Below are 12,243 nucleotides of genomic sequence, written 5' to 3'. Positions count from 1 at the left end.
ATGGCCTGGAGAAGGCAGGGATGTGAGGCCTAAGAAAGGGCCGAGTCCCCAGGGAGGCTCTGCTTTCTTCATGGGCAACAGCTCAGCTCAGAGAGAGCTGCACCCTCAGACACGGGGACCCGGGAGGAAGGTCGGGCTAGGGGATGACGGGTAAGAAGAGGAGCGGACCCTTCCCCTCGTCTGCCTGTCTTCTGAGATGCACATGGCCGGTCACACGGGGTCTGTGTCCCTGGGTTACACGTATTTTACACTCTGTGTCTCCCCACTGCTCCCACATCAAGACCACGTCTCGGTTATTTCCGTCTCCTACGTGCCTGCACTGTGAGATGTCTGCTCAGCAGCATTCTGACAGGAGAGGGAGGGAGGGCTGAGCTTTTGAATGATGGATGAAAACACAGACGATAATCACATTTTTGTTACCTGCTTCAGATTCAGGAGGAGAATAAAACTGACCATCAGAAAGACCTCCAGGTATGAGTGCCGCCCTCTCTGAAGCATCCTGAACTATCAGGAGTCCTGGAAGGGAAGAAATTCAGAGGCTGAGAGTGACGTCACGGTTCTGGTAGCTTCTCGGTGAGGTTAGGCACAATAAAATGGTGTCGTTGCTACGCTAAAAAAGAGAAAAACCCTTGCCAGAAAGAAAATCTTTCAAACAAAAAATAGGTTTTGTTATTACGCTATGAACCAGTGCTGTGAGGGCACATGGCAGCAGACTTAAAAACCTGCCTGTGACTCAGGGGATTCTTTGATTCAGTATTTAGGGCCTCTTTCCCTGGAGAACACTTTCCTCCCTGCAGAAATCACCATAATCAAAACCAAAGCACAAAGGAAAACAACCTGGTAGGTCATACAAATGGCCTCCAGTATTCACTTCGTTAGGGAAATAGCAAATGTAAGGCACAGTAAGTGGAGAGACTTGTATAAATGTGGAAAGCGTCAGTAAGACGGGGAAGAAAGATTTATTATTTAAAAAGGTCCCGCCAGAAAAGGGAATTGAACAAACACAGAAAAGGGGAGGAACTGATGTGGAAGCTCAGGACGGGCGCCCGTGAGCACAGGGAGCATCGGCGGCGAGTCTCGTCCGGAGCTGAGCGAACACGAGAGAAGCTGGAGGAAGCCGCGGCCAAATCGCAGGTCCAGGTGTGAGCTCACTGCCTGCTCGTGACCGTGAGCGTACCCTCTGCTCCACGTGTTCATCGACGCCAGTTCTGCCCGGTTAGTGCCTTTGAACGTGGTGGCATCACACTCGCATTCAAGTGTCAGTCACATTAGCAGGACTAGTGACCCCCGGATGACATTCCCAGGGAAATGTGTCCTGAGGTGTTAGTGACAGGTGACAGCTGGCAGGCGCAGCAGGACAAGTGCCTGTCACTGGCAGTGGAGGGATTCATGCAGTGGCTGCAACCAGCGGCAGAAGGAGCAGCACAGAGGAGCAGTGAGCCTAGTGGACAGACGGAGGGACAGACACGGATCGATGGGAATGCGATGCCGTTTATATAGATGTAAAGACGCATTATTCACAAGCAATTCTCTGTAGATTTCACAAGTACATAGGACACCAAACATATCAGACAATTCTCACTTGTGCCTGAAGAAATGGAGATTTTACAAGAAGGAGCCGCTTACCTAAAACTCCCAAGCACACCGAGTACACAAGTGGAAAAAGAGGTCTCCTGCCTGGTATTTCTGGGCTCTTCCACTCACTAAACGGAGTCTTTGCTGTAAGAGAATTCACTTGCTGGGAATCCAGGGATTATAAGGTGTAGGACATACCTGCAATGGCCAGCAGGGGGTGCAAGAAGTCAGCGTAAGTAACAAGCAAGGTACCAACGTTTTTAAGCAGGAAGCACAATATTGAGAAAAAGAGGGAAGTATAACCACATCACATTTTGCATTCAAAGCAACAGCTCACTGAGGACAGAAATTAAGCCCCGAATCACAAACATCCAAGAAGTTTACTTAGAGCACAGGCCATGAGACCCTGGCCGACTCGAAGTTCTGGCTGTGCTCTTTCTCAGCTAGGCAAGCTCAAATACACCTCTGTCTCATCCACAGAATGGGATGAGTAATACCCAAGGAATTGCAAGGAAGGAATGAATATGTGCAGTGTTTGACATTCAATAGGTTACAATGATTGCCGTTATGACCTCCAAACTATTGGTCATCACAGAAAGCAAACTACTACTAATTCAGCAGTGCTAGAAGAATCTCTACTACGTTCAGGAGTCCAGCACTGTCACCCGAATGACTGCTCTTCAAGAATAGCTCATGCTCTTTGCTTACTGGCATGTGAGAGAAATTCTCGAGTTCTGAGACCTCTTTGGAATTTTCCTTATGGCCCTTTACTTTTTAGAGCTTAAAAGAAACTATATGTACACATGGAATTCTACTTATATGCAGTGGATGCTGTGATGGGTTTTGGACTCTGTTAGACTTGGGTTTGAGTCAAAGCTCCTTGACTGACTTGCATGACCCTGAGCAGGTGAAATGTCTTCAGACTCCAATTAGTTGACCTGTCAGATGTGGTTGTTAGAAGTACATTGATGTGTTATTACAAGGAACAAATGGTCATAAGAATTACATTATACTTAAGACAGCCTGATCGTATTTATTTACAAAGCAACCACCTTGGCCGGATCTCTTGCCCTTAGTGGATGATGTCTCCAGAGTAAGCATTACTATCCCCATTCACAGTGACTTTCCCAAGGACACACATCCTCCAAGTGGCAGGGCTTGGACTGGAGCTGTCATTCTGTCCTTGTCAATGTAATAAATCTTCACAGACTCAGGAGGTGTCATTCAGAGCTTTCAAATGTCCCTGTTGGGCAGCTCCATGCTGAGAAGGACCTCTCCCCTCAGCCACCATGTGTCAGATCACAGCGTCGGCTTCCCAGAGAGCTGGGGCCCCCGGCTGGACCCCACGACTGGACCGCTCACCAGACAAGCGAGTCTGGAAGGCTGGCCACACGTGGAGGCGTCTGAATGGGCAGGTCCCTGAAGGCCGCGTGCACCTGGCAGCCACAGAGCCCGTGGGAAAGGCAGGCAGGATGTGGAGCTTTGGCTGAGGTTTCCGGGCTGCCCTCAACTCTTCTGGAAAGTGCCCTGGCCCAGCCCCGCCCCGGCACCAGCAGGGGATGGGGCTGGTTTCTGGGAAGCTGCGGGCGCCCCGAGCAGCACCGGGCCAAGACCGTGAACTGGGCCCCAGTGAGGCTTCCTCACTCCCCCACTGTCAGCCCGTTTTAGTCCAGTGTGTTTAGTAGTCATTTGCATGAAACAACATAGAGAAAGAGACCCATTTAGAGATCATGAAGTCATACCCCATTGTAATAATTCATGATAAAGAGATTATTTCTCACACTGTCACTAGGTAACACCTCACAACCAGCTGATAGAAATATAAGCACTCGTGTGCATGCGATGACCTTGTCCCCAAGGCAGCAGTGTTGGGGACAGTCTGTCACCGCCATCATTGTTCTGGTCACTTGATATGTGGCAGGTGCGATCATCAGGAGACACCCAAGGAGTAAACGTACATTTGTGAGCTTGGGCCCATCCTGCCCCCTTAGCACAGACCACAGGCCTGCATCCCACAGGCCCCAGGGGACAGAGAAGAGCAGAGAGTAGAAGGGACGATGGACAGAAGAGGCTCCTATGAAAAGGGCACTGAGAGGACAGGAAGTGGTCATCAGAAGACAGGGAAATGCACAGAATAAAGAAGAATTTCAAGTAGCTACTGTGACCATGGAAGGAGAGGTAGAGAGAGAGAGAGTGGAAAGTCAAGAAGAGAGAGAGAAATAGAAATAGAAACTAGGTAGTAGACAGAGAGGAACAGAGACAGAAACACAGAGACAGATAAGAGACATGTAGAGAGAAACAGAGAGAGAGGGAGAGAGATCAGGAGGAGACAGAGGAGAGATAGAGAGAAATAAAGAAGGAGGAGAGCCAGCTGGAAAGGGAGACATGGAGAAAGAAGCAGGGGGAAGGACAGCAACAGGAAATGAGAAAGGCGAAGAGCTGGACACGGCGAGGGAGACAGAGGGACGTCAGGAGGGGACAGGGACACGCAAGGGCAGCGGGAGCAGCGCCAGTGCGGGTGACGGAGCTGTGACCCCCCCCCCCCCCCGGGTGACACGTGTCCGAATCCAGTGTCTCATGAGGGGCTGCAGGAGGGCGATTCCCTCCTTCTCCAGTTCTCTCTAATTTCTCCCGCACATACTGGTCCTGAACCCATGAAGTGAAGCTGTCGTTTGTTAGCTCTGTGCTGTCCTGAAACATAGTTTGTATGGAGACGGGCGCGTACGTGGTGACTGTACTATTGTGTTATTTCTGGTTTCAGTCATTTCTCACCTGAGCCCTGGTGTTCGTAGTAAGAATGGTGTTTGATCCCACAACATAGATCCTTTGAGTGTTTTTCTCAGTGGATATCTACAAAAGGAGTAACATTTAGAGAAATGAATTCAAGTTATAGATCACAGAGTTTTACTAATCATTAAAAATGGTGTATTTGTATTTTTCCCTTATACTGATAACTTGGTTACTAACATTATCAACATGAATTTAAAAATGTAAATATAAATGAATTATAATTGTCAGTAACAACACTAACAACATTGTCACTAACAACTAGGCCCAGAGGATGAAATTTGAGATTTTTCATTGTCTCCCTCTCTCTCCCTACTGACCAGGCACCTTGTGCTTCATGAATAAAATTTGGTTGCCAACAGTGGGCTCTTTCCAGTGCTGTAGCTCTGTCGTGCCCTTTAACATTTTGGTGCGGGAGACTTCTCTTGATACTTTTTGTTTAAGAATTCTCTTTCCACTCTAGCGTGATGGCAATTTTATACTTTCTTAATTTGAAAATGTGACACGTCTGTCCCAGCAGGGATTTTCCAGGACCGCAGACACTCACACTTGCCTGGGACAGTCCGCTCTCAGAGCTGTTCCTGTGACAGGCTTGTGTCCCCTGCACGTGGTCCCTGAGCAGAGGATGGTCAGCCACAGTCCCTGCCCTTCCTCACTCCCCAGCTTCTATGATGACACCTTTTTTGATGACAGCCATTCTGACAGGTGTCAGGTGACATGTTATTGTCAGTTGGTTTGCATTTCCAAAAGTTTCAGATAAGCAACATGTAATTTTGCAACTTATTCCCACATATTGCAGAACACCTTCCACTCTCTTCCATTAATTCTGGCAACCCTATGTGAGTCTGCCTTTTTACCTAAGTAGCAACAAAAACTCTCTATGAAATTAATTTGCTATACACACGCACGCGTGCACACACACACACAGACACACACACACACACACATCCATTTACCTTTGAGGAAAGCCAACCATACACCAACATAACTGATCCTAATTTCTTGTAACAAAGCTCATTCTAAGATAATCAGATTTTCTCAGCTATTTAAAGGAGTCCATGTGAGGAATGTCCAAGGACTCTGACTGGTACCAATCTTGACTGAGAATATTAATGTGTGCCTCACAGAATTTTATTATTTTCAAAGTTTATAATTTGAGGTGAATGTTTGAAAGGGTTCTGGTCCCATGCCTGACATGCTGTGGCGCTCTGATGTAGTTATGGAGTTTGCAATGACAGGTGCACTCATTGAAGGGTGCTCACACTGATAGGTAGAATGGGGGCTCTACTCTTACCTCACCCGCTCATGGTCCTGTTAATATTGAATGAGTCATCTGAGTTTTGGGAGCTGTTTTCTCATCTTTATAAAATTTTTTGCATCATTTTAAAATTTTATTTTATTTATTTTGAGAGAGAGAGAGAGAGAGAGAGAGAGAATCCCAAGCGGGCTCCACACTGTCAGTGGAGAACCCAATGCAGGACTTGAACACGTGAACTGTGAGATCATGAACTAAGCTGAAATCAAGAGTCAGAGGCTTAGATGACTGAGCCACCCAGGAGCCCCCGTTTTCTCATTGTTAATGATGAGGATCAATGAGGCTTCAGGAATGAATACTTCCTTTTGCCAGGAAGGAAGACCTTCCTCTGCCCTTTGGTCTCTCTTGCTGGACTTGGAATCAAAGTGACAGAAGAAAATCAAATGTAGTAAGCGTGAGTACAGGGAGCCCACACAAACACAAACTTTCCAGAGACAATGAGGCAACCGGAAGCTCATAGGAGCAAAGGAGAGGGGCAGGGTCTGAGGACACAAAGGGGCCAGGAGAGGGAAGGTGAGAGGAGCTGTTTGGAAGAAAAAGCTTGCCCAATCATGCAGGTAAGTTCCTTGGGTAAAGGGGAGTCTCTCTTGATAGCTTTCTGTCTGGCACAGGCTCCCCTTTCCAGTGTAAATTTGGAGATTTGAAGGGAAGGCAGAGAGCTTTGCCCATATCTGCTGGGTTTTATGACTTTTTTTTTTTTAATTTTTTTTTTTTCCAACGTTTTTTATTTATTTTTGGGACAGAGAGAGACAGAGCATGAACGGGGGAGGGGCAGAGAGAGAGGGAGACACAGAGTCGGAAACAGGCTCCAGGCTCCGAGCCATCAGCCCAGAGCCTGACGCGGGGCTCGAACTCACGGACCGCGAGATCGTGACCTGGCTGAAGTCGGACGCTCAACCGACTGCGCCACCCAGGCGCCCCGGTTTTATGACTTTTAACTCCAAATAACCTTCATGCCAAAGTGGCCCATTGGGGGGCAGCCTGCCCTGGGCCCCTACACTTTTCATCCTTAAGTGTCTCAGCTTCTGTGATTCCAGCAAAGTGGGACTCTCCAGCATGCTGCTTGGGACTTGGTTTTAAAAACGGGTCACTCTTCTAAAAAAAAGACAGATACTTTTTAAAAATTCTAATCAACACCCAGAGTTACAGAGATAGAAGTTTAAGATAAAAGAAAATATGTTTTATCCACAGTTCTATTAACAACATATGTCAATGCCTTTCCTGTTTTGGGTTTTCCCGGCTTGCCCCGTTCACCGAAGGTTGACGTCATGTCTGCATCCATTTATTCCACGTGACCAAGGGAAGCGGTCACACTGGACGAGATCTCAGACTCTCTGCTGGGCGGAGGGGAGCTGCCCCAGGTGAGGCGAGCACGCCAGCCTCTCAGAGGTTAACCGAGCAGGTCCAAGCTTCAGCACCTGGCCCTCTGCACAGGGTCTGCCTGAGTCCACACCTGCTGTGACCCAGCCGCCTCTCCCCTGGGGCTGAGGTCTGGGGCCATCAGAGCAGCTTCATTCAGGCAGCAGCGGGATGACCTGGGGGGACAGGACGTCCTGCTCCCTCAAGTGCAGCGTAATTTCTCTCTTCCTGGAGTCAGTGGGGTCCTGATCAGAACCCTCCACTCTCCACATAAGGGTGACTACTCTTTCTCTCCTGCTGAAGAGTTTTCCCTATTATTTCTTTAAACATGAGCATCTTTTAAGAAATATGACCTTTAATGCCACTTAGAGAAGAGGAGGGACGCCCCACAGCAGGAAGAGAAGTAGAGGAAAGGTGAACAATGGTCACCTGCTGATATACATCTCCAGGCCCAGGATGGAGCCGCTCCTGCCCAGGGTCCCAGGTCAGCAAGCAGGACAACACCTCACCAACTGAATGCTACATGTCCCTGTCAATGCTGCCCTTGACCAGAAACAGTATATCCCAACCAGCTGGTCCCAATAACCAAGAATCTGTAATGACTTCCCTGTTCTAAATAGGATCAGATATGCAACCCCAGCCAATCAGCCTGAGCCAAAACCTCTCTTCTTATTCCCTCAGTGTCCTGCTAGCCTTGTAGGGAGATCCCTGACCCCCACCTAATCCTGCCTGTTCCCCCTTGGCTGCTTCTAAGGCTCTATAAACTCCCTCTTGCCCAAATCCCTGGAGAACTGTGTTCGCTGCTTGTGAGGCACTGAACGCCCCAACCCATGGATATTCTCTTTTGAGTAAAGGACATCATGCTCTACAGGCCAAATTGTTTTACTTCTGTCATTTAACACACCCAAGGGAGTATTTGGCCTGAGGTTTGGGACAGACTTCATTACACACTAAGGCTGGTCATTGCCAGCAGGAGTTGAGCTTTTTAATTTGAACAGTATTTGAAAGAAAATGTTAACAGTAATTGAGAGAAACAGAGTTTTGAATGCTGACAAGGTGAAAAAAAATTGTATTCATAAAACAATAGATAGTTGTGGATATTCTCCCCCAAAGTAAGATTCTCTTATTGGTGAAAATCTAGAAAACAGAGAAAGTAGGAAGAAAAGAGTGCACCGGATTTCTCACCACACTGCTCACCTTCTATCCTGAGACACATTTTACTTGTTTTTCTGTGCAGAGGCCACTCCATTGTCACTCTCTTTTCCACTTAACACTTTAGCATAGCTGCCCTAGACATCTGCTGAGGGTCTGAATGATGGCCTGGAATATTCTTTTGGCAGAATGGTCTAGTCAACACCTCACCAACTCAGCACAACCTCAGAGCCTGCATTTTGGGACACCTGAGCCTTGAATCCTGGTTATAACTCAGCATGTCTGCTTTCCAGTTTTTACCAGGGAGAGGAGCACAGGAGCTGGGTCTGGAAGTGGGTGCTGAAGGGTCCAAGCCTCCCTGGCCCAGCCAACTCCCCTTCCTGGCTGTCCCCACTGCCCTCTCCCTCCAGGCTGTCAGGCTATAATTAGAATAGCTAATTATCATAACTATACCCAGGAGGCAAAATTGAAAAAGAACCTTCCTTTCAGTTGGAAGTCGATGTTACCTTTTTTTCTCAAAATTTCATTTCCGATGCATTCCTCAGCTCACAAGTCCCTGCCTTTACCATTTCTGAGGGTCTAACACTAGAAATGCAGGACCTGGTCCCGCCTCTGACCTGCACTGTCCCTGCTCTCTTGGCCCCTCCCTCCCTGCCTCCTCTCCTTTTTCTCACCAGTGTCTGCTGGCACCACCTGGAAAAAGCAGCTCAGACCCTGTCTTGCCCTCTGCCATGCACCCAGGTGGTCTCCTCCCAGCAGGTGCAATGGTGAGGTCACTCTGGTCTTCTGTGCACCTCACAGGATTAGGAGCCATGCTGGGTCCCCTTGCCTTTCTGGGCGCCTTTCTGTTTCTGGGTAAGTCCCAACTCCCTCTTCGTGCCAGGTGTCGGGGGGCTCCCTGAGGCTCTGGCCTCCCTGGCCTCATCATGATCCCCCTTGCAGGCGGCCTGGCGGAAACCAGACTGGAGCAGCCGGCCTTGATCATGAAGCGAACCGGCAGCTCAGCCATCCTGTCGTGCAGGGCGAGAACCAAGGTCAGCTACATCCACTGGTACCGCCACCAGGAGGGCAAGGCTGTTCAGAGGCTCCTCATAGTGGCACTGTACAGATCATATGTACAAACAGATTCGATCCTGAAAGGGGATAAGGTCACGGCCAAGAGGGGCACGGATGGCAGCAGCTGTAACCTGTTGCTGCAGAAGCTGGAGAAGAGTGACGAGGGCGTGTATTACTGTGCTGCCTGGGAAGGGCACAGCCCCACACGCCTTCCTCGTTCCTGTACAAAAAGGTCTCTGACTCTCAGAGCCCCCTGGGACTAGGACCTTCCACTGCCTCTAGGTTCCTGGGGTTGCCCTGGGGTCAGCCCTCAGCACCCCTGACTCTCCTGGAGGCCCCTTCACATAACCCAAGAGGCTAGGGAGCCCTGGCTCACAGGCTGGTGCAGACCCAGGGAGGTGTCCCATCTGGAGGCTCTTTTCAAAGACCGTCCAGGGCGGAGCTTCTGAAGCATCTGGAGCAGGATCTGAGCTGCTCAAGGCAGCAGCCACGAGTACCAGGCACCAGCCCCATGTGACTACTGAGCACTTGAAATGTAACCAGTGCACTAGTCCACGCCGCGATGGGCTGCTTGTGTAGCGTACAAGTCATATTCTGGAGACTATAAAGAGAAGATAAATTCTCTTTAATGATTTCTATATTGATTGCATATTGAAATAATATTTAGGACCTTGGCCTAAATAAAAATAGTTTTACTTGTTCTTTTAACCTTCCTTTAAGGCAGCGGCTAGAACATTTTTAATTTGTCTCTAACTGGTAACTTACATTTATTTCTATTGAACAGAGCTGTGACAGATGGCCATTTAAGATTCTGACCACATCCCCTGAAGAATGCAAGAATAAAATATCGTGCAAATAATTTCAAGGCCGAGAGACTCTCTGGGGATTCCACACAAAATGGGTGCAAGTCGAGACTGGAAGGCAGCCCCTGACTCCAGTTTCTAAATTGCCACCCCGCCCACCGCTGGGTCCTGTGCAGAGAGAGACTCCTTGATCAGAAGCCCAGGAAACAGTGTGGCTGACTTCGCAGCACCCTCACCCATGCCTGGCGCTCACTCTCCTGCGGGGGAAATGATCCTCAGAGCAGGTGCATGCATCAGCACTGGACGAGACCCCGGGCCCTCCGCCTTCCCCTTCTTGAAAGTGACTCCATATGGGATTTTGGTGGACCTTCCTGGACCTTTGCTCTCTACTGATAAAATGAGGTGCTATATCTGCCAAAATTATGCTAATTATGTATTAAGGCAAAATGATACAAATACGATGTCACTATGTTCACTACCTTTTTGTAAATTTGGTCAACCTTTTAGAAAACCCGCTGCTTCTCTATATGGGGAAGAAAAACGTTCTTCCTGGAGGTCTAAGCTGAATTAAACCCATTTTCAATTGAACATTCAAAGTTCAATGACGGCTTAATTGCATTGGTAAAAATGATTACTGAAAGTCTAAATGATCTAAAGGAAATTGGTCCCTCAGATTCACTAACTCCCTGAGCTTCTGTTTTTGCAGTGGGGGATTTATATTTAAGACATACTTGCTTTTCAAAAAGCCCAACACCCTCACCTTCTACTGAGGGCCTGGGTCATAGCTAAGATCTCCAGCATGTGCAGGAAGGAGTGGGGGTAGAGAAACTTAGCTGTGCTCTGTTTTGGGGGATATCCCTTCATTTGTCTTCCCCATTATCCTAATAAAATCAATCCCATGCCTCTTGTATCCTCTCAGTGCCTGACTCTCTGCCACAGAAGAGTGACTCTGTCATCTGACCATTACAGTTTCGTGAGAGAGAAATTAGCTAAATATGAGGACACTCTCATGAGACGGCATCCCAATTCAATGTAAATCTCACTTTTCAACATGGTTCTATATATCCTGCTTTTGAGTTGCAGCCTGGAAGGACAGTGGCCCTGTGCATGGAGAAACCACCGTATTGCCAGGGGACAAGTCCCACATTACAGTCATTTCCTCCTCCTGCATTTTGGCTAAGGTGAGCGTCACCAAGAACACTTGGGCTACACACCCAGAAGGCCAACCAGCCCTCCTGTCTTAAGTAAATTTTTACCAATGAAATGTTTGTTTAAATGACTAATTCATAAAATCACTGAAAGCATCTTATTAAAATGTGCAGAACCAACTACAGTGACAGCTCTCTTAATGTCTGTTGAGGTGGGATTGATACTTGACCATTATTGAGGGACCCACATTATCTCTTGCCGAGGATTTTGCATAGATACATGCTGGAAATGTCCTGATGATTTAGACTCAACTCGTCGCTTTCTCTCTGGCATGAGTGAGACTTTAAATAACAGAACCAACATTATGTTATCAAGTAAGTGCCGAGTGAAGTCTAAGAACATCTTCAGAATCATGATTCTCATACATACATTATCCATTAACAGCTGCCCATATACATACCACTGTGGGAAAAGGGATGTCTGTTATGTCAGAGTCGCCTTGTGAAAATCGTAATTGTAAAAATTTCCAGGCACCTGGAAAGCCACGCTGACTGTTTCAGGTTGGGTGTTCTCTATGTTCAGCCCCGAGAACAGGTTTAGGGATGCAACCTGGGGCAGAGAGGAGTGCCCAACTTGGTAGACGTCACCTCTGCACATTGGGATCAGGATAGTTTTTTCCATGTCACTTCCGTGTTCCCCAACTTGTCTCATAAAAACCTTGTATTGCTTGTAAATTTTCTTTTAAATTTATTTTAAAAGGAATTCACATGTTTCATAATATTAAAAATCTTGGCATATTACTGAGCACTTAGAGACAACAGGTGAAATGTGATGGTTAGAAAGACCTGTGGTTGGCTCTGTCTTAATTACTTTTCTCCCCTACTTTTCTCCCCTCTTCTCAAACAACCTTTGCTTCTTTTACAAAAGAACACCTTGTTTTTTCTCCTGAGTTCCGTTCACTCTGTCTGTCAAGTTAGAGAAAACTTTAATGCTAAAGAGCTCAGAGTAGCTTCTTGGGCTGAGTGTGTCTTTTCCGTCATGTAGGAC

At 47.7% G+C, this 12,243-nt stretch overlaps 1 long non-coding RNA gene and 1 gene segment (V, D, J or C); one reads left to right on the top strand and one right to left on the bottom strand.

Annotated features, from left to right (window-relative positions):
• LOC109268035 (T cell receptor gamma constant 1-like) overlaps positions 1 to 12,243 on the bottom strand; it is a 244,969-nt gene that overhangs the window by 155,917 nt on the left and 76,809 nt on the right.
• On the top strand, positions 8,604 to 10,955 carry LOC109268041 (uncharacterized). The gene is made up of 3 exons (XR_002080435.2): positions 8,604 to 9,043; positions 9,131 to 9,222; positions 10,029 to 10,955. It is a non-coding gene; the product is annotated as an uncharacterized LOC109268041 (long non-coding RNA).

This window comes from Panthera pardus, unplaced genomic scaffold (genome assembly GCF_024362965.1).
Source record: "Panthera pardus isolate Hobbes unplaced genomic scaffold, ASM2436296v1 HiC_scaffold_8, whole genome shotgun sequence".
NCBI classification, from domain to species: Eukaryota; Metazoa; Chordata; class Mammalia; order Carnivora; family Felidae; genus Panthera; species Panthera pardus.
This window is presented reverse-complemented; position numbering and strand designations above follow the sequence as displayed.